The 22778-nt window shown below is 41.3% G+C and overlaps 1 protein-coding gene across 1 annotated transcript in view; it reads left to right on the top strand.

The window, feature by feature from the left end:
- The window catches only part of LNX2 (ligand of numb-protein X 2), a 146954-nt gene that overhangs the window by 215 nt on the left and 123961 nt on the right, over positions 1 to 22778 (top strand). The window contains exon 2 of the mRNA XM_030200335.1: positions 7 to 254. The gene's annotated coding sequence lies outside the window, so the exon portion shown is untranslated. The remainder of the gene's footprint in view (positions 1 to 6; positions 255 to 22778) is intronic.

Below are 22778 nucleotides of genomic sequence, written 5' to 3'. Positions count from 1 at the left end.
ATTTAGCTTCCACCACCACTGGGAAAAGATAATGCGGAGCGAAACGCACCCCTCCTCCACGCATGCGCATCAAACGGAAACGGCGCAGCCTGTAAAAAGCAACCGCCGCTGTTTCTGGTTCTGCAATCGTTGTTATTGTGCGCGCGCTCATTGTTGCTGTCTTTGGAAGAAAAAAAAAAAGGCGGGGAAGGTGTGCTGTGGAGGGGGAGGGGTGGCTTGCGATCTTCCACTCTGAAGAAGACGTGGGGTAGGAGGTAAGCTAAAAAAAAAAAAAAAAAAAAAAAAGGTAGGAGACTTGTTTTTCTTGAAACCGCACTTTCTGTTGTCTCTCTTCATGCCGGTGTAATTTAAACGTCCGTAGGGTGGCTGCGTGTGCACCACAGGTTCCTAAGGTCTCTTTACTTCGCAGAAAGCAAAGAGTGTTAGCCTTCAAAGGGGAGAGGGAGGAAGTAAACAGAAGAGAACGTGTTTCTGAGGGAAGTGGAGGGAACTAGGTAGGTGAGTGATTGTTTTGCACGCCGCTGTGGCTATTCTGCTATTTTCTTTTAATAGGGCCTGGGGACTTGGTGGTCCTGTCTAAGGGCAGGGCAGTTGGCCAAGCATCCCTTCAAATGCTAGTGTCTGTTACAGTACCGGATACAGTTTAATATGTGTGCTGGAGAGTGGCAATGCTGTTGTCTCTTCCCAGGCTCTCTTTGTAAATTTGATCAATCCGTAGGAACCAGCTCTGTGAGTGCTCAAGCCCCCTAATATTGAGCAAACTTTGTGTCCAGGGAGGGGTAAATTCCATCGGGTTTAGCGCCCGCAAACATTTTGAAAAGTTAGCTTCTACGATCAGAACAATGTACTGAAGTAAATTTTTTTTTTCTTTCTAGAAAAATGCCTACGGTGTTTTTTTCCCCCCCCTTATTAAAAGTAGCTGTCTTATTTATGATTAGTTATATATATATTAATTCTGATGACAGGGCTTGAGACTTCAGCTCCATTTTCCTCACTGCAACTCTCCTCTTCATGCTTTCCCTAGTCTCATTCCTTCAGTTCAGGTGTCCTAAGGTAGATCCTAAAGTCCTTGAAGTACATACATCTCAGTAGACACTTAGAATTATTTCATTCATTCTATGGTATATGTTGTACTGGTGGTAGGAATCCAAGACTGAGCTGTACAAGGTGCCTTTTGCAATACCTGTTAATATTTTGTCCTCTGAAAGAAAGGCATGTAGGAGCCTGAGGACTAATCTGATACAGATTTGTTACTAGTTGCAATTGGATATTTGTGCAGTATCTTCATAAGTGAATTTAATAAATGTATAAGAACACACAAATGTTATCTAAGGAATAAGTGTAACCCGTGAATAGTGAAATTTTGGGCTTGGGGGAAAATGAAGATTGCAGGTTTCTAGCACTTATGCTGAAACGTATTGTTTCTGCTGTCGCCATAGAAGTACCTCACATCAACCAGCTGTTCAAAACAGTGACTTAGCCAGCACTAATTTTGTGGAAGGGCCGGAAGCTAACATGGGGCCATGTGCCCAGTGCCTACCCAGCAGTGTTTAGAGAAGCAGAAGATATTTTGCTGTTCTAGTTCTCAGTCTGTGGACAGCTCCAGCAGTGGCATAGCACACCTTTTGCTGTTCACTTCTGTCAGGGTCCAGGGAAAGCATTGGCTCTTTAAAGCATTTTGCTAATATTTAAGTTTTGAACCCTTGACTAGTGGGAAAGAGAATGAAAATTGTAGTGGGTCAGAACTGTGAAATGAAAGAGAGTGGAAGGGAGTGAAGAAGAGTAGAAGGGATATGAGTATGATATATTTTTCAGTACACTCCTAGAGAAATTATGCACAAAAACATTTTAAAAATAAAATATATGGTGCCAAATGTCCCCAGAAGTAAGCATAGAAAAAACTAAGCAGACATTTGGATTCTGTAGCACCAATCTGGAAATTGCCGGTTGGGGCATGCTCATGTCAGATGACTTATGCAGAAAGGCACAATATAGAAACAAAATACTAAGGGCCCTGTTTACTAAGGTGTGCTTAGTGTGCCTATAACGCGTCTTAGTAAACAGGGCCCTAACATCTGTACTTGGAAAACACTGGGATCGTGACTGATGAATTGTGAGCATAAAGAAGTTGTGAACAGCCAGGACAGTCCCATTGACACTAATAAGCTTGAAGCAAGAAAACTGAACTTTGTAGTAAAGGAGAAATACGCAAGAATTGGATTGCTAATAAATGGACACTGTAATGCAGGATTGTACAGCGCACTAAGCCCAGATTCAATTCAGCATCATTTGGGGGTGTTACCTCTATTTTTTTGCAGGTTGTGTTGTGTTGTTTATATATTAAAAATTTATATACCATACCATCACAAAGTTCTAGTTTGTTCACAATGGAACATACATAATATAATCCAAATTCCACAATAAGACATCACAAATTCAGACAGATATCATCAGACATCAACATATATGTTCCAGAACATGTTCAACATCTTTAGATTCAAATACATCAGAATTACATGACTTTCCTACTCATACTAAAAAGGAAAATCTCCTAGACTCCCTCAAAAGCCTCCATAAACAAAAAATGTTTAAGTTCTTTTCTTTTTTTAAAATCAATTAGGCTCTGAAATCTTCTTAATTTCAAAGGCAGTGCATTCCAAAGGATAGGCCCAGCTATATAAAAAAATCATACTCCTATATTCTTCCAACCTAATGTTTTGATAAGAAGGAACATCAAGCAAAAATCATTGTAGGCATCCTGAAGACCCCACTAGCTGGATGTGGCTTGAGGATCAAATTGAAAATTAGTGTTCTTAATAAAAAAAGAGTCTCTGAACATTGTGTGTAATAAAAATAATAAATTTGAAACCACTATTGAAGAGTGGGGTTTGCGTTTCATCAGATCATGCTAATACAGCCAACACTGTGACATGCTCTTCTTGGTTTGAGTGTAAGGACTGTGGATCATTTTGATCTGGATCTCTGACCTTCATTGCCATAATTACTTGCTTGGAAACACTAAAGAAAAGATTTGCCAGCAGTGCCATGGAGAAATAACAAGGTAAAATATTAAATATTGGTAGATTTTTTTTAATAAGCTATACTGATCCCCTGAGTTTCTGCATATAAATATATAGCTGTGTACTTTGTTGCATGAAATATTAACTGTCATATTCGTGCTACATTAAATCTATTTATTTATTTTTTACAGTACTTCTGAAGTATCAACTCCTGAAACATTTGTGTATAGTGAATGGAGGATTTCCTGTTGCCTTCTAGACACAGTCAGAATTAAATGTATAGCATTGTATATTTTGCATACCTTTGTCAAAGTTTTTATCAAAGTTTTAAAAAATGCATATAAATTGCTGTATTCATTGTATTGTCTATTATAGCATTTCACATACATTTGTATTTATTTAGATTTGCTCACACCTTTTTCAGTAGTAGCTCAAGGTGAGTACATTCAGGTACACTGGCTATATATAATATCGACCTGAGAGAGAGCACTACAGTGATATAACAGGTTTTGCAGGATTTTATTTTCCATGATGTGCCTGGTAGGGGAGAGAGTTTGTTGCTGTGACTGAGTTGATACCAAAACTTAAATTATTTTGATATTGTGAGTTGTATGGGGAAATGTCCTAGTTCTGCCCTGCACCCATTGTTAGATGAGAGAAAGGCTTCTGCACCTCCAGTTCTACAAATGGAGCTGCAGAGTTTACATTGTTTTCTTACACATCCATGACAAGAATTAATCTGCCTCTTAAGCCAACTGGTGTGTGTTGAGTGTTCTTAATACTTGTATCGTGCTTAAAAAAACAACCCAAAACTCACCTTTTGTGTAGTGTGCTATAGAAAGGCAATATATTGAGGTGACTGTGGAAGTTCTTATTAAAACAGCTAGTTTGCCTAAACAATTGGTACTGTTTGTGTATTTCTGCCATAGTTTCATGGTCTTCTGTCTTGCCATACCTAATAAAGAATAGCCACTTGGTACTGAACTTTCAACTAGCAATGCTGTTCTTGTGGTTTTTCTCCTTTAGCACTGTCTGGTTGTAAAGCGAGGCAGCTGGAAAGCAAGATTCTCTGTTGGCTTGGCCCTTTCTCCTCTTATCCACAGACAGAGGTGTAACCATTAAAAAGGTGATAACGTCCCCGTACAATCATTGATGAAACCTCCTTTTGAGTACTGTGTTCAGTTTGGAAGCCATATCTTGCCAAAGACATAAAGACTCAAAGCCATTCAGGAAAGTAACCAAAAATGTGTGGAATTTGCACTAGATGTAGGAGAAGAGACTTAGACTTGAATATGTATACCCTAGAGGAGAAACTGACAAAATTAAAAAAGATGGAATACCCACAGAAGGGAGATGCCTATATGGCAAGAGCATGAAATAAAAAGTACAGAGCTTTTATACTCAAAGCAAAACTTAAATGGCTTTCACACTTTAAAAAAAGGTGTGTGGGTTGGGTGGGAACCCACACAGAGCGTCAGGTAAAAGCTTAGCCACATTTTAGGGCAGACCGGATGGGCTGTGCTGGTCCTTTATATTCCACCATTTACTATAGTCTGATATCACAAACAGATGGTCTTTGTGGAACAGGTAGTATGATTGTTTTATTGTCGGAAACTTGTCAGGTACTGGCATATATTTACAAAAACAGACAAGAAAACAGAAAACAAACTAAGCAGTAAATATACAAGAGAAAAGTGCTACATCTGTTTTTTCTTATCCATAGCGATGTGAATTTTTACCTCCTCTTGGTTTCCCCTGTTGCATATTATTTATGACATTTATAGCCTGCCCATCCAACCATCTGGGCAGAATACAGAAAAACTCTAATAAAAATAACATATTAAAAACACCCAGTACCCCATAAAAGCCCTGAGAATCCTCCCATCAGGCAAAAGCTGTACAAAACAACCAAGTTTTCAACTGCCTCTTGAACTAAGAAACAGAAGAAAATTTGAAGCATGGCACAGGGAACAGAATTCCACAAATGAGGACCTGCAACAGTAAAATCTTAGGCCTGAATTTTGCTGTACTGTAGACAGCCAGTGTTCATTACACCTTAGTTGAAGATGTTGCATCTCTCAGCTCAGACCCATAAGAAGCTGTGCTGCAGAGTTCTGTGCTCCCTGCACAGCTGTTAACGTTGAATGGGGAAGGCTGCAGAACAGAGCATTGCAATAATCAAAATGAGGCAGCACATAATTCTGCAGCACAGTGCAAAAATTCTCCAAAGAGAGAAATTCCTAAGCTGGGATGCCAAATGTAATTTTTTAAAAGATAGTCTTATCAAAGTTACCTGTTGTTTAAAGGACAACCTCGTATCCAAGAACACTCCCAAACTTTGAATCTAGGTCACCACTGAAACAAAACAGAATCCAAATGAAACCCAACAACTGGGTATGTCTTACCAGTCAGAGAGAGCCATAAAATTTGCATCTTTTCCACATTTAAAGACCGCCCATTCTCGTGTATCTACAATTGTACCGTCTGGAAATAATTACTACCAATTCAACGCTATCTTCTACCATAGGAGGAACAGCAAAATAAAATTGCAAATCCATCTGCATAAAGACGGTAGCTAACCCCTAGGTGTCCTGTAACCTTACCTTATAGACAGGACACATAAATTAAACAACAATAACAAATGAGCCCTGTGATGCATCTGAGGAAACTGGGGTCCACTGAGAAAAAGAAGCACATTGGACCACTTGGAAAGAACAATTCATCAAAAAAGACCAAAACCAAGCTAAAACATTATCTGTAATTACCAAATGAGTGAAATTGCTCAAGTAATAATTCATGACTAACTGTATTAAATGTTGCCGGTACATCTAATGAGATCAACAAGTACCTCTCTTGCCTTGTCTAAAGCCAAGGCAAATCTCATCAAGCAGCATCAGCAAGGGTCTCTATCGTGTTTAGAATGAAAACCAAATTGATTCAGATCCTACAATGACTGCTGATCAACAAAATCATTCAACTGAAACACCAGCTTCTCAAGTACCTTTGCAAATGAACCTTAAACTAGAAATAAGGTGAAAACTCTCAACCTGTTCCACACCCAACAATGATTTTATTTTATTTTATTTTTTTTAACAAAGGGGTACACAACTGCCCTTTTCAATGACTTAGGAACAACAGCTTCAACTAACAACTGATTGATAAGAAAAGCCGTAGAATCCAAGACTTCAGCTTTCAAGGCCTTCAACACTGCCATAGAGCACAAATTTAAAACACAATTAGGATTGCTAAGTGTCTGAATCACACACATCACTTGCATTGAATCAGCAGGCTGACATTCCGTCCACAACTCTATTCCCTCTGAGGACAAAGCAGGATCCACCATGCTTGACATCATAGCCTCTACACATCTTTGCCTGGAAAAAAATCAGCCAACTCTTGACTAGAGGGAAAAGATCCCTCATCAAGACAAGGAACAACCAAAGATTTTACCACTGCAAAAAGCTCTTTTGCTTGAGAAGAAGCTTTAGCAATTCTGTCATCAAAATAGGCATGTTTTGCACTCACAACATCCTATTTATAGGATTCCAATGATACCAAATACTCTGCCTGTGTGAAAGCATCAGGGTACTGCCTCCAACTATGCTCCTTTCTCCGCAACTCATTCTTCTTTCAATTTGAGAGTATACAAAGGATGACACTTTCCGTACGTAGCCTCACAAACACGAGTAGGAGCAATTTGATCCAAGACACAATCAACCAAATCAGAGAGTATACAAAGGATGACACTTTCCGCATGTAGCCTCACAAACATGAGTAGGAGCAATTTGATCCAAGACACAATCAACCAGATCAGAAGCCAACATACATCCCCTAAAATCACAGTATTTTTAGTCAGCAAACCTGAAGTACTAACAGCTTCAGTGAAAAATCCTGATACAATACCCAAGGAGGACAATAAAGCAAAAGAAAATGAACAGAAGCAGATTTTAGAAACAATGATTCAATAGAAGGACCTACAGTAAAACTATTGCATACTTGAAGTTTTACAAACTCTTTAAAAACCAGCAACACCCCACTACCCTCCTACCCTCTCGAGGGCAAGAAATAGCAATATATATGAGGGTGGAGAGAGATGACTGCTCCAGCAACCAGCATTTTATGCACAGACCAGGCATTAATTAAAACATGTAAACGCTGCACATCCCCACAATGAGCACCAAGAGTATCTACCCTTTCCAACGGTACAGATAGTAACACAGTATCCCTCCAAGCCCACCTCCTCCCAAAAGCCAACTATCCTTAACGGCCATATCCACTAACCACAGGAATAGCAACAACACACATTGCAACCCACAACCACACACACTTACACAACATACCTTTCACTAAATAACCAATCTACCCTTAAAGTTATCAGTAAGTCTCCAGTGGCTCTCCAAGGTGCGCTCATCTCTGCTCGTTCTTTGCATGAGCCACAATTGGGCTGCTTCTGGGACTTAACATCTCTCACAGTGAGGCCAGGGGTGGAGTCTCAAGCCTGAATGAGTTGAAAGGAGATCAGTTGGTGGCACAGTTCTTTGTGGGTCACTACAGCTTCTTCCAGCACACACACAGCAATATGCTACAGTGAATGATTTCTGATCTTTAAACAAAGCATAATATTAGACGTGTTTACTCAAGTTCCCTCTTAACAGTTTTCATATTGTTATGTATTTAAGGAAGCAAGCCACCCAGTACCCATGTGGAAAAAGTAATGCTCCCTTACATAAGAACATGAGTAGCCATACTGGGTCAGACCACTGTTCTGTCTAGCCTAGTATCCTGTTTCGAACAGTGGGTAAGCCAGATCACAAGTACCTGGCAAAAATCCAAATCATGGCAACATTCCATGTTACCAATCCCAGGGCAAGCAGTTGTTTCCCCTGTCTGTCTCAATGGCAGACTATGGATGTTTCTTTCAGAAACGTCCAAACCTTTTTTAAAACCAGATATGCTAACCGCTGTTACTACATCCTCCAGCAAATTTAATTGATAATTAGATTCAGCTAATTGAGCACAGCCAGGTTTGATTTCAACCAGCTCTGTTGAATCTAAACCTAACTATATGTGATCGTCTCTAGGAATACGTGATGAAAGTCTAGTGACTTTAGTCATGTTTTCCCAGAGAGGGTCACATAATTTGAGCCTTATCATGAGAGCATGAGAGAGAAGTAATCATCACAGTTTCAATAAGAACACTATGCCACAGTGAAAGGAAATTCTAGAACAGATGAGAAAAAAAGTTGTTGAAATATTAGTCTGGAAAGAGAAAGCCATTTCTAAAGCTTTAGGATGCCACTGAATCACAAAGAGAGCCATTATTTCCAAATAGAGAAGACTTGGAACAATGGCCAGCCTGCTAAAATTACCCCAAGGGCGCAGCACCATCTCTTCCAGGAGGTCAGACATCCCAGAAGAACATCCAAAGAATTGTAGGCTTCTAGAGCTAAGATCGGTGTTCATGACTCCACAATTTCAAAAATGGGATTCATGGGAGAGTGGCAAAGTGGAAATTGCTGCTATCCAAGAGTAAAGAAAACAGTGGATACAAAATGTCCTCTCTCAAGTGGTGTCTTCTTAAGCAAGTTCTTTATTTCAAAACAATTAAAACAACGACCCGACACGAATCGTGTTTCGGCCGTATAGGCCTGCGTCAGGGGTCTATTCACTTCCAATAAAGAAAGAGAACATGTAGATAAAATTAACAACCAGTCAACTTTCTGCAAATTGAAATACTCGAATCCGGGGTACTGCCGCACAAACTTCCCTGTCGAGTCAGTAATTCACAAGTAGAGAATAGAGTATCCAAGAGTAACATGAATGCTCATCTCACATTTGCCCGTATGATCCCCAAGCCTTTTGGGATAATAGTAAATTACTTAGGTCCCATTATGTCTGGTGTAAAGCAAATATAGCATTCTAAAGAAACAACATCATACCAACAGTCAAACCTGGTGGTGATTGGGGAGCAAGCCCTGGAAAACTTGCCATTATTGAAGGAAAAATGGATTCTGCACTGTACCAGAAAATTCTTAAGGAGAATGTCTGGTTCTCAAGTTGGTGTAATTGTGTTTTTGTGTCATTGTCTAGCTATATAACCCAAAAGCAAGTCTATATCTGCTTTTCCTCAGCTATTCAAAATTAAAGTTTTGGATTGGCCTAGTCAAAGTCATCACTTAAGCCCAATAGCGATGCTGTGACGGACCTGAAATAAGCAGTTCCTGCACGAAAACCTACATATGTGTCAAAATTAAAGCTGCTCTGCAAAAGGTGAACTAAGATTCCTCAAAAGTGAAGTGAACGACTGAAATCCAAATTAAGAAGTATTTGATTTCAATTACTGCTGCTAAAGATGGTGTTCCAGTTAGTTTAGTGGGCAGTTATTTTTTCATATGAGTGATGTGTGTTGGATAACTTTGGGACCCTTTTACTAAAGAGCATTAAGCTCTAATGCAATGTTACTGCACACTAAGAGGCTACTGCAGAACACATTAAAGCATTTTTGTGTTGTCTTACTTGTTTGCACATGATAACCTGTATGTTATTCCCCTTCCTAAAAATATTTGTTTTTAAAAAATAAGGTATTGAGGTCAAAGAGTGGGCGCTCCTATGTTATCTAGTTAGCGCACTATGATTAGCACATCCTAACTGGTTAATACAGGGTTAATGGGGGAGCCCTTAGTGCCTCCAAGATAGGACCTGCATTAAATGAGTCCTTAATGCAGGAGCACTTAATTGAGTTATCTGCAGCAGGGCCCATAGGAATAAAATGGGACCTGCTGCAGATAACTCGAGCTAACCTTTAGTAAAACACTCCTTAAGTTTTTTGTAGGTACCATGTACTAATGGGAACGTTGGAGTACCTCCTGTGTAAAAAAAAAAAAAAAAAAAAGTTTCACAAAAATGTGTTAAATCTGGGCTCAGTGCACTGAAGAGTCCTGTGATAGAATTGTGCAAAGTCCAATTTTACTGCACTTCAGAAAAAGGACACCTTTGTTCTTTAAATAAGTTTTAAAATTATAATTTCATATATGTGATGACTCATGTTTCCTTTGTCTAATATTACATTGTATTTAAAGATCAGAAACCATTCAGTATGACATATGCAATAGGGGAAATCAGTGTGGGGGAACGTTTACATTGCTATATACAGAATCAAATCAAACTTATGCTTCATTATTGTAAGATTCCTTACATAGTAACAAGCTAGCATGTAAGCTACACCCATATAGCCTTTGACATAACTACATTGATATGATATTGGAAACTGGTAGAATCGTCTCATAATTATTCTGTTTATGTTGCTATCAGATGCAAATCTAAAAAAAAAAAAGTATCCCATAAACTTTTGTAACTTTTTTGACCTTGAGCTACGAATCACTTTGCTGATTATCTGTCACTTTTTGCACATTGGATTGCATAGTCCCTTTTGATCTCTTACTCACATAAGGGTCCTTTTACTATGCTGTGTTAAGCAGCTAATATGGGATTTACCTTGCAGTAGACAGTAGCACAGACCTATTCTACTGTCACCTGCATTATAAAGGCTGCCGCTGTGGTAAAATCCTCCAAGTTAGCTGTTTAACACAGGAGAGGTTGGGATCTGGGTATGCCTTGAGCTAAAGGAGGTGTGGCAGGCTGTGACAGTTAGGGCACAGGTCTTTACTATGCGCTAGTTGTCAGACTGTCAGTAGTACAGTTGATTTTACCACCACCTCAAGAGGAGAGAGTAAGTGCAGCTATGATACTGGCAGTTGGGAAAGTGCTGTGCTGCCCTTCTCCCCATCCCATCCCATCCCATCCCTCAGTCCCCTGAGTCACACATGGTACAACCCAACAGCACTACCCTACCCTGCACCCCTATCACCAAATACAGAGGCCCTGCATCTACCAACACAACACTCTGACTCCTCTGCACCCTGATCACCAAGAACAGTGCCCCCTTCCACACCCTGTTCCAAACCATTGTCCCTCCCCCAACAAACCAGGATCTCCAATTTAACTCTGCCCTCTGGCGGCAAATAACACCCCCCCCCCCCCCCCCCCCCAGGGACTCAGGTAGTAGTGATCCTTCCTTTGCTGCTGCCCAGGTTGGTGCTGGGATTCCAAAATAGTACCATGAGATTGCTGCCAGGGGTCGTTGGCATCATTTTTGAATCCAGCACAGACTTCAGAATGGGATTTTGCTCCCCATTGTGCTAGTGCTCATCTGCAAAAGGGATCCAAGCAAGCTAAAGGCTGGATTAAGTAGGTTTGTTTCTCATCTGCTCTAGAAGTAAACTAAGGACTCGTGATCTATGCAGCCGTTGTGAAGTTTAACACAAGCTGCGTTATTTGTTCTGTTTGCCACCTTGCCAGCAGATGGAGACGAGGGCCACAATGTTTTTTGTGACATCACTATTTCCTGCAAATGATGCATCTGCTGGACTGGTGCAGCAGGACTGCTTAGCTCCCAGGATTTTGGGATTAGATTCTTCCCTTGGTAGAACAAGCCTTGACCTTCACTCTCAAGGCAACAGCCTGCAGGTTGTTTTCCCTGGTAGAGCGTAATCCTGGCTCTCTGAGCAGCAATGTGCAGACTGCCCATCTCAACTGATGACGGGTTTCTTTCAGGCCTTGTGGTAGGATAGGGACAATTGTCTGTGCTCCTAGGATCCTTATCAGTGGTGGCCCTTTAGTTAAGTAGGAGTGAAGATCTGCTCTGATTAGAGTCTACCAGACAGGATCTTTTCCCTGAACTGATTTTGCTTATCTGCCATTGGGCACCCCTTCTTTCTCTAATTTGAGACTGGACTGAGAAAGAAGCAGCTTTTGGGGAAATAGCAGCTTCTAATGATGCCACATGGTTAGGACTTTATTGATTGATTGATTGATTTTGAAATGTGTTGGAAATGAGGAAGAGGAAAATTTAAGGCCAGGAGTTTAGCTGCTGGTGTGACTTCAGTACAATGGACAAGCATCTCCAAATTAGCACTACTCCTGGTACAACATCGATTATGCAGACCTCTCTTCTATGAGTTCCCCATTACCTACTCCTGTGAGTTGTGCACTTTCCCCACGGGCTGTATGTCCTCATCAGTAGTTCATGTGTTCTCCAGTATTAGAGGGGATTTCAGATTCTGCAATGAGAAGTCCTAGGGGGAGAAGATCCCTCTTCCATAGATTTTTTTTTCTCCTTTACTGGGCTAATTAGATCAGCTGGTACTAGAGAATGACATGGGGATGGGGACAGAGCTTGTGGAGAGGAGGACACAGCCCACGGGGATGGGGACAGAGCCCACAAGCACGGGGGCAAACTTTTTTCCTATGTCATTTTCTACTTTGAAGCCTGTTAATGAACTGGACTGTTATTTATGTTTCAGTGATGCAGACAACGATATTTTGATGTTTTGGAAAAACAAGCAAACATGCTAGCCACAACTAGCAAAATTTGCATGGGGGATGCTGTGCATTCTGCTACCAGCACATCTTTTAAGAAGACATCTATTGAAGGAAGGATTGTGGAATTCAAGAGAGCTAGACAGTGCTTCATAGGGCATATTTCTCCTCTCTAGGGCATACAGAACGGGTTATATTTTGTACCCCTGGACATTTTAACAGGGTGGATTAGCATTCCTTGGGTAGTAGAAATCAGCTATTGTTGGGGTTGGAAGAGTAGAGGGTGGTGGTGAGGAGGGTTATTATAGCTGCTCACTCTTAATATTGTTTTCTATTTGTAATTTATACACAATAGTTTCACAGCATATTGTTCCTTTTTATACTTTAATAAAAAGATTTAAATATAAAATAATTGTTCGAGGCTTCTGCAGATGACAGAGCCCATGGGGAAGGAGCGGGGACGGACGGAGACAGAACTTGCGGGGATGGGGCGGAGAAGGAGACGGCCTGCGGGGACAGAGACAACCTGCAGGGATGGAGACAACCCACGGGGACAAACTTTGTCTCCATGTCATTCTGTAGCTGGTACTGAAACTACTAAAGTGAAGTTGATGGATGTTTATAAGATACTGTTTAGCACAGATTTGTTTCTTCATGAACTCATGGATAAGGTTTTCTTCTTTTCTCAGAGGACAGTTGCATAGTTGGGAACCATGAGGATAAAATTGAGAATGAGGTCGCCAGGTTGGAGTTGCAGTCTCATTGACAGCAATTGACTGGTACAGCTTGGTGTTACACAGACCGGTTGAGATTTTGGAGAACTCAAGATAAAAAACAAAACCCATGTTTCTTAATTTGCTCAAAATTCATTTATCATCGCCCCTGGAATTGATCAAGAAATATTTCCTTGAAATATTGAATTTTGTGGGTTTTGATGCAATCCTTATTTCTAAGCTATATTATTTACCTTCTGGATAGTGTTTGAAGAATGTGGAGGAGGAGGGCCAGGATATATTGGATACTCTGGATGTTTGTCTTTCTGGATATTCTGATGATATTCCCAAATATGGTCACACTTCTTGTTACGTTTTCTCATGGAGGTAGATAAGAGAGCTTATTTTCAGAAAGATTTACTTTTTGTAAAGAGAAAAACACCCAAAAAGTGGCATAAATCTGCATTTGGACGTTTTTCTCACAAATGTCCAAATTGGTATTTTCAAAACCAATTTTTAGATATTTTTCTATGAGTGGAGGAGTGGCCTAGTGGTTAGGGTGGTGGACTTTGGTCCTGAGGAACTGAGTTCGATTCCCGGCACAGGCAGCTCCTTGTGACTCTGGGCAAGTCACTTAACCATCCATGGCCCGTCGCATTGAGCCTGCCATGAGTGGGAAAGTGCGGGATACAAATGTAACAAAAAATCAAAATCAAGTCAGGCGTGCATTCAAATCAGAAGGGGGGGGCGTGTCAGGGGCAGGATCTGGTCGTTCCTAAAGTTTTTCAGCCATAATGGAACAAAACAAAACCGTCCAGGACTAAAACGAAGATGTTTTGAGCTAGACCCGTTTTTAAAACGAATAAGGCACAAAAAGGTCACAAAAATGACCAGATGACTACTAGAGGTAATCAGGGATAACCTCCCCTTACTCCTCCAGTGGTCACTAACTTGCCAGCCTCTATGCTAACCTCAGATTTTATACTCGGATCCATTAGAACAGTATGCAGGTCCCTGGAGTAGTCTAGTAGTGGGTACAGTGCCTTGCAGACAGGTGGACCCAGGCCCATACATCCCCCTACCTATTACACTAGTAGAGGAAAGTGTGAGCTCTCCACAACTCACCAGAAACCCACTGTACCCACATATAGGTGCCCCCTTTCTCCCATAAGGTACAATGTAAGCCACATTGAGCCTGCAATTAGGTGGGAAAATGTGGGATACAAATGTAACAAATAAATAAGGGCTATTGTAGTGGTGTATAGTTGGAGGTAGTGGGTTTTGGGGGGCTCAGCAGACAAGATAAGGGAGCAATGTACCTGGGTGCATTTTATGAAGTACACTGCAGTGCCCCCCCAAGGGTGCCCTATTGCTTTCCTGGGATGTCTGGGGAACCAGTCTACTAAAAATGCTGTCTCCTCCTACATTCCAATGGCTTGATTTTGTGCGTTTTGCACTTGGATGTTTGTTTTGTTTTCGAAAATGGACCAAAAAAATGTCAAAATCACAAAACCTTATTCAAAACATTTAAAAAAGACATTTTTCTTTTTTTGAAAATGACCTTTCCTAATCCAATTTTGGACATTTTTTGCAAAACATCCAAAGTCAGACTTAGATGTCATATCGAAAATGCCCCTCCACTGTACTTTGTATGTCTAAGTGCTTTGAAAAATGAGCCCCAACATTTACATTGGAGAAATTGTTATATTCAAATTGTTGAGCCTTGTATTTTACAGGGTATGTGATGACAGCATTACGGTGTGATAATGTGTATTATTGTTGCCTTGCTTTCAATACATTTCTGCACATCTCATTTTTGCTCTTCTTTGGGATTATTTGCTCCCACTGGTAGGTCTTTCCCATTTCAGTGGGAGAGCCAGAACTGATTTACACTGCCAGCTCTCCTCCACTTCCTTGGTTCCAGAAAAAGATGATGGATTGCTGTTCATCTTTTGTTCTGCTGGAAAATAAGAGGCCCTTTTATTAAAGGGTTACTGCGTGGCAACCCGGAACTTCTGCTGGCCCAACGCAGGTGCGGGCGGTAGTTCCACCCCCAGTACGCGCCATTTCCGACACTACTGGAAATAATTCAAAAGTATTTCTGCAGAGGGTTACCCGGTGGTAGCAGCCCAGTTACCTCCGGGTTTGTGCGGGAACCCTTACTGCCACCTTAATGTGTTGCGGTAAGTGCTCCCCATGAAATGGCCACCTGGGCATTTTCTTTTTTTGGCCTTTTTACCACAGCTTAGTAAAAGGGAAAGGGAAATGGGACTTGATATACCGCCTTTCTGAGGTTTTTGCAACTACATTCAAAGCGGTTTACATTTATTCAGGTACTTATTTTTTGTACCAGGGGCAATGGGGGGGCCCCTAAGTCCTGGGTAATGGAGAAAAAAGGATTCAAGTAGGCACAAATTTAATAACTTGTGAGTAGAAATGCTGATCACTAAGGCCAAGGTTGAAGCCTTGAAGAATTTTATTGCTGCTTACAAGTTTCAAACTTATGTCAATTCACTTCCTTTTTATGTCTGTCATTTGCCCTATAGTCTCTACTTCAGGCTCATTCCCTTTCCCTTCTTTCCAGGCTACTTGGAAGAGAAGGACTGGAGTAGAATACGGCTGCTCTGGTTCTGGGGTCTGAAAAGAAGTGGTGGAGCTGTGTCTTTAGCGATTTCCTTAGAGATTAAGCACTGTTATAACACTCAGCCTCTTGGTTTGTTTCTGTTAAAAACTTTTTCTGAGAGTTTTCATGGCCTATAACAAATGCATTTTGCTACTGGCTGGAATAATCTGTAGACATGCACATATATCCTGGATGACTAGGTTAGGACAGAAGATAAGATGGGAGAGGGTTCTCCTGCTACCTGTTAGGACAGAAGATAGGCTGGGAGAGGGTTCTCCTATTCCGCTACCTGTTAGGACAGAAGATAGGCTGGGAGAGGGTTCTCCTATTCTGCTACCTGTTAGAACCAAACAAGGCTTTCATTGACTAGAGAAACTAAAAGATACAATAGTCTCTTCGAAACACTGCTAATCCCTTCTTGCCTGACTCACAGGAGACACATGACAGGGGAAGGACAATTAGCTCCCAAATCTTTGGTAGGTAGATTAAAGGGAGTTGTGAAACTCATTAATTCTTAATGGCCATGTCATTCTTAAAACATTAATTGAAACTCTCAAAAGTATTAACAATTTAGTTTTATTTTTACTTAGCTTTGCTGTTCTCCAAACAGCAGCTTGTTAAGAAAACGTAACAAAAAATCACAACTCCTGGTTCAATCTTAAACCAACGCAGGTAAAATATGGTGTATTAGTTTCTTTCCCCCAAAGACATTCTTCTTACACCAGTCATGCTGGGTTTAATTTTCTTTTGCTGTAGTAATGGTGGTTTTCCTAGGTCGGGTTGCTAGCCCAGTGCCCAATTCTCCTTCTTTCTCATCTGAGCTTCTGATTCACAATGGCACAAATAAAATGAGATGGGCAAGGCATATTTCTCCAATATGTACTCTAGAGAAAGTAGGGAGCGCCTGCGGGGATGGGATGGGGACGGAAACAGGGCCTGCAAGGACAGGGCAGGGATGGAGACAGAACCTTTGAGGATGGGGTGGGGATGGAAACAGAACCCACGGGGGCAGGAATGGGGACAAACTTTGTCTCCGTGTCATTCTCTAGCTGGTGGTCAAGACTGTACACTAATAATCATTAACAACCTGTTGAAGGTGAAGTTGTCCACATCCATCTTTGCAGCCTTATATCCACTAACTCCTAGTGTCAATTATAGGCTTGGCAAAGGCATAAGTATTGCAGTGAATATGGGCAACAGAAACCAACACTGAAAATTAAACTCTATAGAGGTATTGATTTGTCAACTACAAATTATGCTTACAAAACATAGAAAATTACTGCAAAGGACACAAAAACTGAATGTATTCCATCAGTAGTACCTGCCAAAAAGTATTTGATTTCACCTATTATGACCATATTAGCAATGAGGAGATCTGAGAAGTGACTCATGGAGTCTACAAGATATTGTAGCTGAGCGAAGAGTCTTGCTGGCTGGACATATTCTAAGGCTGCATAATTATCATCTTCGCAAAACTGCAATGCAATGGACACTGATAAGTAGGGGAGTTGAGGGGGAACAGAGGGATACCATTTTCGAAAGGGACGTCCAAGTTTTGATTTGGACGACCTCGCAAAACATCCCGATCCAGGGGCGGGGAAACCCGTATTTTCGAAACAAGGTGGACATCCATCTTTCGTTTCGAAAATATTGTCAGGGATGTCCAAATCCTTAAATTTGGTTGTCCCTAGATTTGGTCATCCCTAGACAATGGACGTTTCTGATTTTCAGCGATAATCGAAACCAAGGACGTCCATCTCAGAAACGACCAAATGCAAGCCATTTGGTCGGGGGAGGAGACAGCATTTGTAGTGCTCTGGTCCCTCTGACATACCAGGACACCAACCGGGTACCCTAGGGGTCAGTGCAGTGGACTTCATAAATTGCTCCCAGATACATAGCTCCCTTACCTTGTGTGCTGAGCCTCCCAAAACCCACTACCCACAACTGTATACCACTACCATAGCCCTTACGGGTGAAGGGGGGCACCTACATGTGGGTACAGTGGATTTTTGGTGGGTTTTGGAGGGCTCGCTGTTTCCTCCACAAACGTAACGTGGGGGGGGGGGGGGGGGAAGGGGCTGGGTCCGCCTGTCTGAAGTGCACTGCACCCACTAAAACTGCTCCAGGGACCTGCATACTGCTGTAATGGACCTGAGTATGACATCTGAGGCTGGTATAGAGGCTAGCACGACATATTTTAAATACGTTTTTTGAGGGTGGGAGGGGGTTAGTGACCACTGGGGGAGTAGCAGGAGGTCATCCCCGATTCTCTCCGGTGGTCATCTGGTCATTTCGGTCACCTTTTTGTGCCTTAGTCGTAAGAAAAACAGGTCCAGGTGAAAACATACAAGTTCTCATCAGGGACGTCCTTTTTTCCCATTATGGGTCAAGGATGTCCAAGTGTTAGGCACGCCCAAGTCCTGCCTTCACTACGCCTCCGACACGCCCCCTTAAACTTTGCCCCCCCCCCCCAAAAAAAAAAAAAAACATTTCTGCCTACTATTATGTAAATTCTTGCATTTGCTGTCAGTTCTTTTTCTGTGCTTGCAACTGTTCTCTCACACTTCACCCTGTTCTTCTAACATTTCTCCTGCTTTTCAACAACCCCACTCTGCCCCCCCCCCCCAGACAATCACTTGTTCCACTGACTCTCTCCAAGGCCCTTTGCAAGGCTAAGCGTCTGTCGCAGCCCTTGCAGCTCAGTCCCTCTTTCCTGTGACTAGAGAAGCTTTCTCATTTCCTGGATCCTACCACAGTCTCTGCATTGAAAGGAGAGAGGATTGGAGAGTTGTAGAAGGCAAAGCTCTGAAATATATCAGACATTTTAACTATCTCAAAGCCAGAATGATGGCTAATTTATAAATTTTTTAGAATCCTAAAAAAAAATCCAGACATGGCAATCTTAGGTTCCTGACTCCTCAGCGCATCTGACAGGGTCCCCTTAGGCATGTGCCTAGGACCCAAAGGTTTAGTTTGGCTATGCATTAATCCAGTTCTAGTGAATTAATATTGAACCAGCACAGTAATTCATGCATACTCTGATTTTTAAACAATGCTCTTCTCCCAACAGACACCCTTTACTTCCAGCTCCCTGCTTTTCTTCTAGGAGGTCTTATACCAGTTGACAACAGGGGAGCACAGTTCAGAAGGCTAGTCTAATGTGTCTTTAACCTGCTCTTCTTGTTACTGGTGCCTTCCCTGCCTACATGGTTCACAACTCAGATTAGCTGTTTGACATGCCTGGTGTTCTACAGATTTCTGCTGCACACAGGCAGAGATGCAACAGGATGTATGGGATGGAAAAGCACATGGTCTGCCATGCCACAGCCTTCACTCTCCTGCCAACTAAAATTGGACAGCAGGTTGTGAGAAAGGAACTGGAGATAGAAGCAGAGATGATATTCACCTATAAATAGTACTCCAAGGTGCTTAAATAAATCGGAGCCCATTCTCATGGAACCTCCACTCAAGATTTTGTTATATTTATCATGTTCCTCTACCCCTTCCACAAATGTTCCAGTAAGAACTCATAATTGGGCTGAAATTTAATGACACTGTCATTAAAAATCTGCCATTCTTTTTTTTTTTTTAATTTATTTTTTAATATTCTGTCATTTTAAATAATTTACAAGTTCTAATCACACTTGAGTAAGAAAATCAGATTTTAGAAAAACATAATTTCAAAAACATATTCTGGTACAAGAAACATAATTATATATCTTATTTTGACCACTATTTAAGAGTTGTCCGATTTTTAAAGAAAACCCAGAGTTTGGATAGCACTATTTAAGAGGGACAGAAGCCGTTATAAACACGGGAGATATACACAAGGCAAAGCTAAGGAAAAGCTTAGCAGTTTATCCACTTTATAATTCCTCTATCTTCACTTTAGGATCAATGCTGCTATTATCCAACCTGCTTCATGACAGTTTTCTGATCTACAAATTGCTTCAAATGAACAGGATTAAAGAAAACATATTTTACACCCAAATATTTTATATTGCATTTACATGGGTAACTTAAAGGTAGCTCCCAATGCCAAAGTAGCTGGTCTTAATGCTAAAAATTCTTTTCTTCTGGCTTGTGTAGTTTTAGTAACGTCTGGGAATACCCAGATTTTCTCTCCATAAAACAGGAGTTGTAAATTTCTTAAAGCCAGTTTTCTCAACAATTCCAAATCCTGTTGGAATACAAATGAGACCAACAGCGTTTGCCTTTCTGTTATTGAGGATAAAGAGGTCTCCAAAAGTTCTAAAGCATTCAAATCTCTTTGGGGTTGTTGGGGAGTCTGCTTACTTTTTTAGTAGGTAAGTAGTAAATTTTATTCAAAGGGGGAATGTTCTCAGGGGAAAAGTTTAAGTTTTCCATCAAATATCTCTTGAATATATCTATAGGAGAATACACTGCAGTTCGAGGAAAATTTAACAACCGAAGATTTAATCTTCGGTTGTAGTTTTCAAAATATTCCAGTCTGTTATATATCTGTGCATTGTCTTGAATCAATTTCGATGTTATTTCTTTCATTTTAACGGATTCGACATTTAAAAGATTTATCTTCTCATTCGTCTCATTGCATTGTAAATGCAACATTCAAATTCTGTAAATTTCAGAAAGTGTGTCAATCTTGCCTGTTGAAGTCTTCACAGAATTGTCCAAACGCTGGAGCACCTCCCGTATTGCCTCCAGTGTCACCTTTGCAGTTGGGGCTTTAGATGTTTTCAGCCTCTCTTGCTGGGCCACAGTGCCCTTCGACTCCGTTGTCAGGGGAGATCCGGGAGGAGCTTCAACTTGCTGGCCCAGTGGTAGATCTGCTTCCCCGACTTCCGAGGACATCAATCCACCCTCAAATTCAAGCGCTACCAGTTGCAAAGGTGGGAAGAGAGTCGGGGGAGACAACAATGTGTCCCCTGGATCTCGGCGACTCCCTGCGCTGATAGATCAGCAGGGCCTCCTGATGCATGAAAAGTGGATGATCGCGCAAGGAACCGCTCCAGAGTCTGCTGGTCTGGCGTTGAAGTTAGGGAGGGCTGGGCCCCCACCCTAACGGTCCCCTTTCTCTTGGTGTGTGGCATTGAGGCAAAAAAGTTTAAGGTAAAATCCAAATGATAATATACCAAGAGAAATCACAAATTTCCAGCAGCGTGGAGCTACTCACTAGCGCGAGCAGTTGGTGCTGCCGCCATCTTGCTCCGCCCCTCTTAAATTTGTTTATAAGTGCAATGCAAAGGAACAAACAGAAACAGCATATCTAGGTCGCACAACAAAGATGAAACATAACTGCAGCAAGAGCTCTTATTATCTGAAAATGTAATGCTTGTGGGTCACATGGAACAGACCTCTGTGTTCCTGTTCTTATTATTCTTCTGGTTATTTTTTTTAAAAACCTGCCATTCTTATAGTTTATTCTGTCATTTTGGACTAGAAACAATATGAAATGAAAGGGAAATGGAAATTACAGACTTCCATTTCTGAATCAATACTCACATTTTAACTTCCAGTTGAACAGATGAGGATTGGCCCAGGCTTACAACTTACCTTCCAGATCTCTTGCATTGAGATGGCCTTGGGTCTCACTGGCTGCAACTTCCAGGGCTCATTTGGTACTGTACCACAGTAAATTCTGTTATCATCAAAATAGCAAAACTAGACTGCATTCTGTGATCCTCAACAGTACTCACAGCGACTGTTTCTGCTGCAGTTCTCTTTTTAAAACATTTTTTTAACAATAAGTCTTTATTGAAAAACCATAAAGTACAATTCGTAAACATAATACAACATTGATTTCTGTAAAAACTTTAGCATATCTCTGTGTCAGCAATCCATTTCCCAAAATACAAATCCCCTTCCTACCCAGTCCTAACTCCCCCTACCTTTTGCAAAATAGAACTCCTAGAAATGCAAATGGAATGTGCAGAATCCACTCAACTATCATTTGTCTTCTGTATATAATAAACTAACTATAATAGCTCCACTAAAGCAGCCTGCACCCCAAGTCATTCAGGAATAGGATGGTAGAGCCTGTAGCAATTAATCTAGTTGAATCCATTCTTCAGCTTTTGGATCAATCTGTCTTAGATGCTTAGCAGTCATGCATTCCATTTCCCCAATAAGTTGTAATTTTAGTCTCCAATCAAGCAGAGTGGGACCATCCGAGTGCCGCCAATATGCCACAGTGACAGACTTGGCCACAGCTAGGTACATCCGCTTCACACGGCACTGCCGTTTAAGACCTCTCCTGTTTCCGAAGCCCAAAACACAATTTGGCATCCAGAAGAAAAAACTGTCCCAATGCTGTGGAAATTGAGTTAGTAACAAGGCGCCAAAAGTCTCGTATCTGTGGACATTCTCACCAAATATGGAGAAAAGTCCCTTTTTCAATTCCACAGCACCAATATATGTCTGGAACAGTGGGTAACATTTTATGAATGTTCTTGAGTGCCGTACCATTATGTTAAAATCTTATATGCATTTTATTTCAATAGTACAAATGGAGAAGATTTCTTAACTTCCAAGCATATCACTTGCCATTCACTCATACTCAATTCTTCCTACAAATCCCACTCCCATGATTCCATAAAAGCATATTTCTGAAACTGTGTCCCCCTTAGAAAGCGGTAGAGAATCGTAATGATCCCTCTAAACTTCTCTAAGCCCAAGTATTTTCAAATATTCCATTTCATTGGGATTGTCCTGCAACCAACCCTGCTGTGCCATATAATGTTTAACTTGCAAGTAAGAAAAATAATCCTTGGGGGCTGGTGACGTCACCGCATCAAGATGGCTGCCTGAGTGAAGAGCTCCGGCGGTCCCACCATTAAAAGCAAGAAATACAGCATCTAACTCACGATTAAAACATAACGCAGGAGCGGGAACAGCGGCGGAATGACGCGGGGAACAAGCTGAATATGACCGCTTGAACGTCCAAACAATCTTTAGTGGGATTTGCTTACACGGGCCCAAACACGGCGCTAGCACAGACCGCCCCGAAGGGGAACAGCATGGTGGAGGAGCAAACATTCGAGAAGTCGACGCAGAAGACGA

Source organism: Microcaecilia unicolor, chromosome 4, assembly GCF_901765095.1.
Source record: "Microcaecilia unicolor chromosome 4, aMicUni1.1, whole genome shotgun sequence".
In the NCBI taxonomy this organism is placed as follows: Eukaryota; Metazoa; Chordata; class Amphibia; order Gymnophiona; family Siphonopidae; genus Microcaecilia; species Microcaecilia unicolor.
Note: the sequence above shows the minus strand (reverse complement) of the source record. Positions and strands in the feature narration are given on the sequence as shown.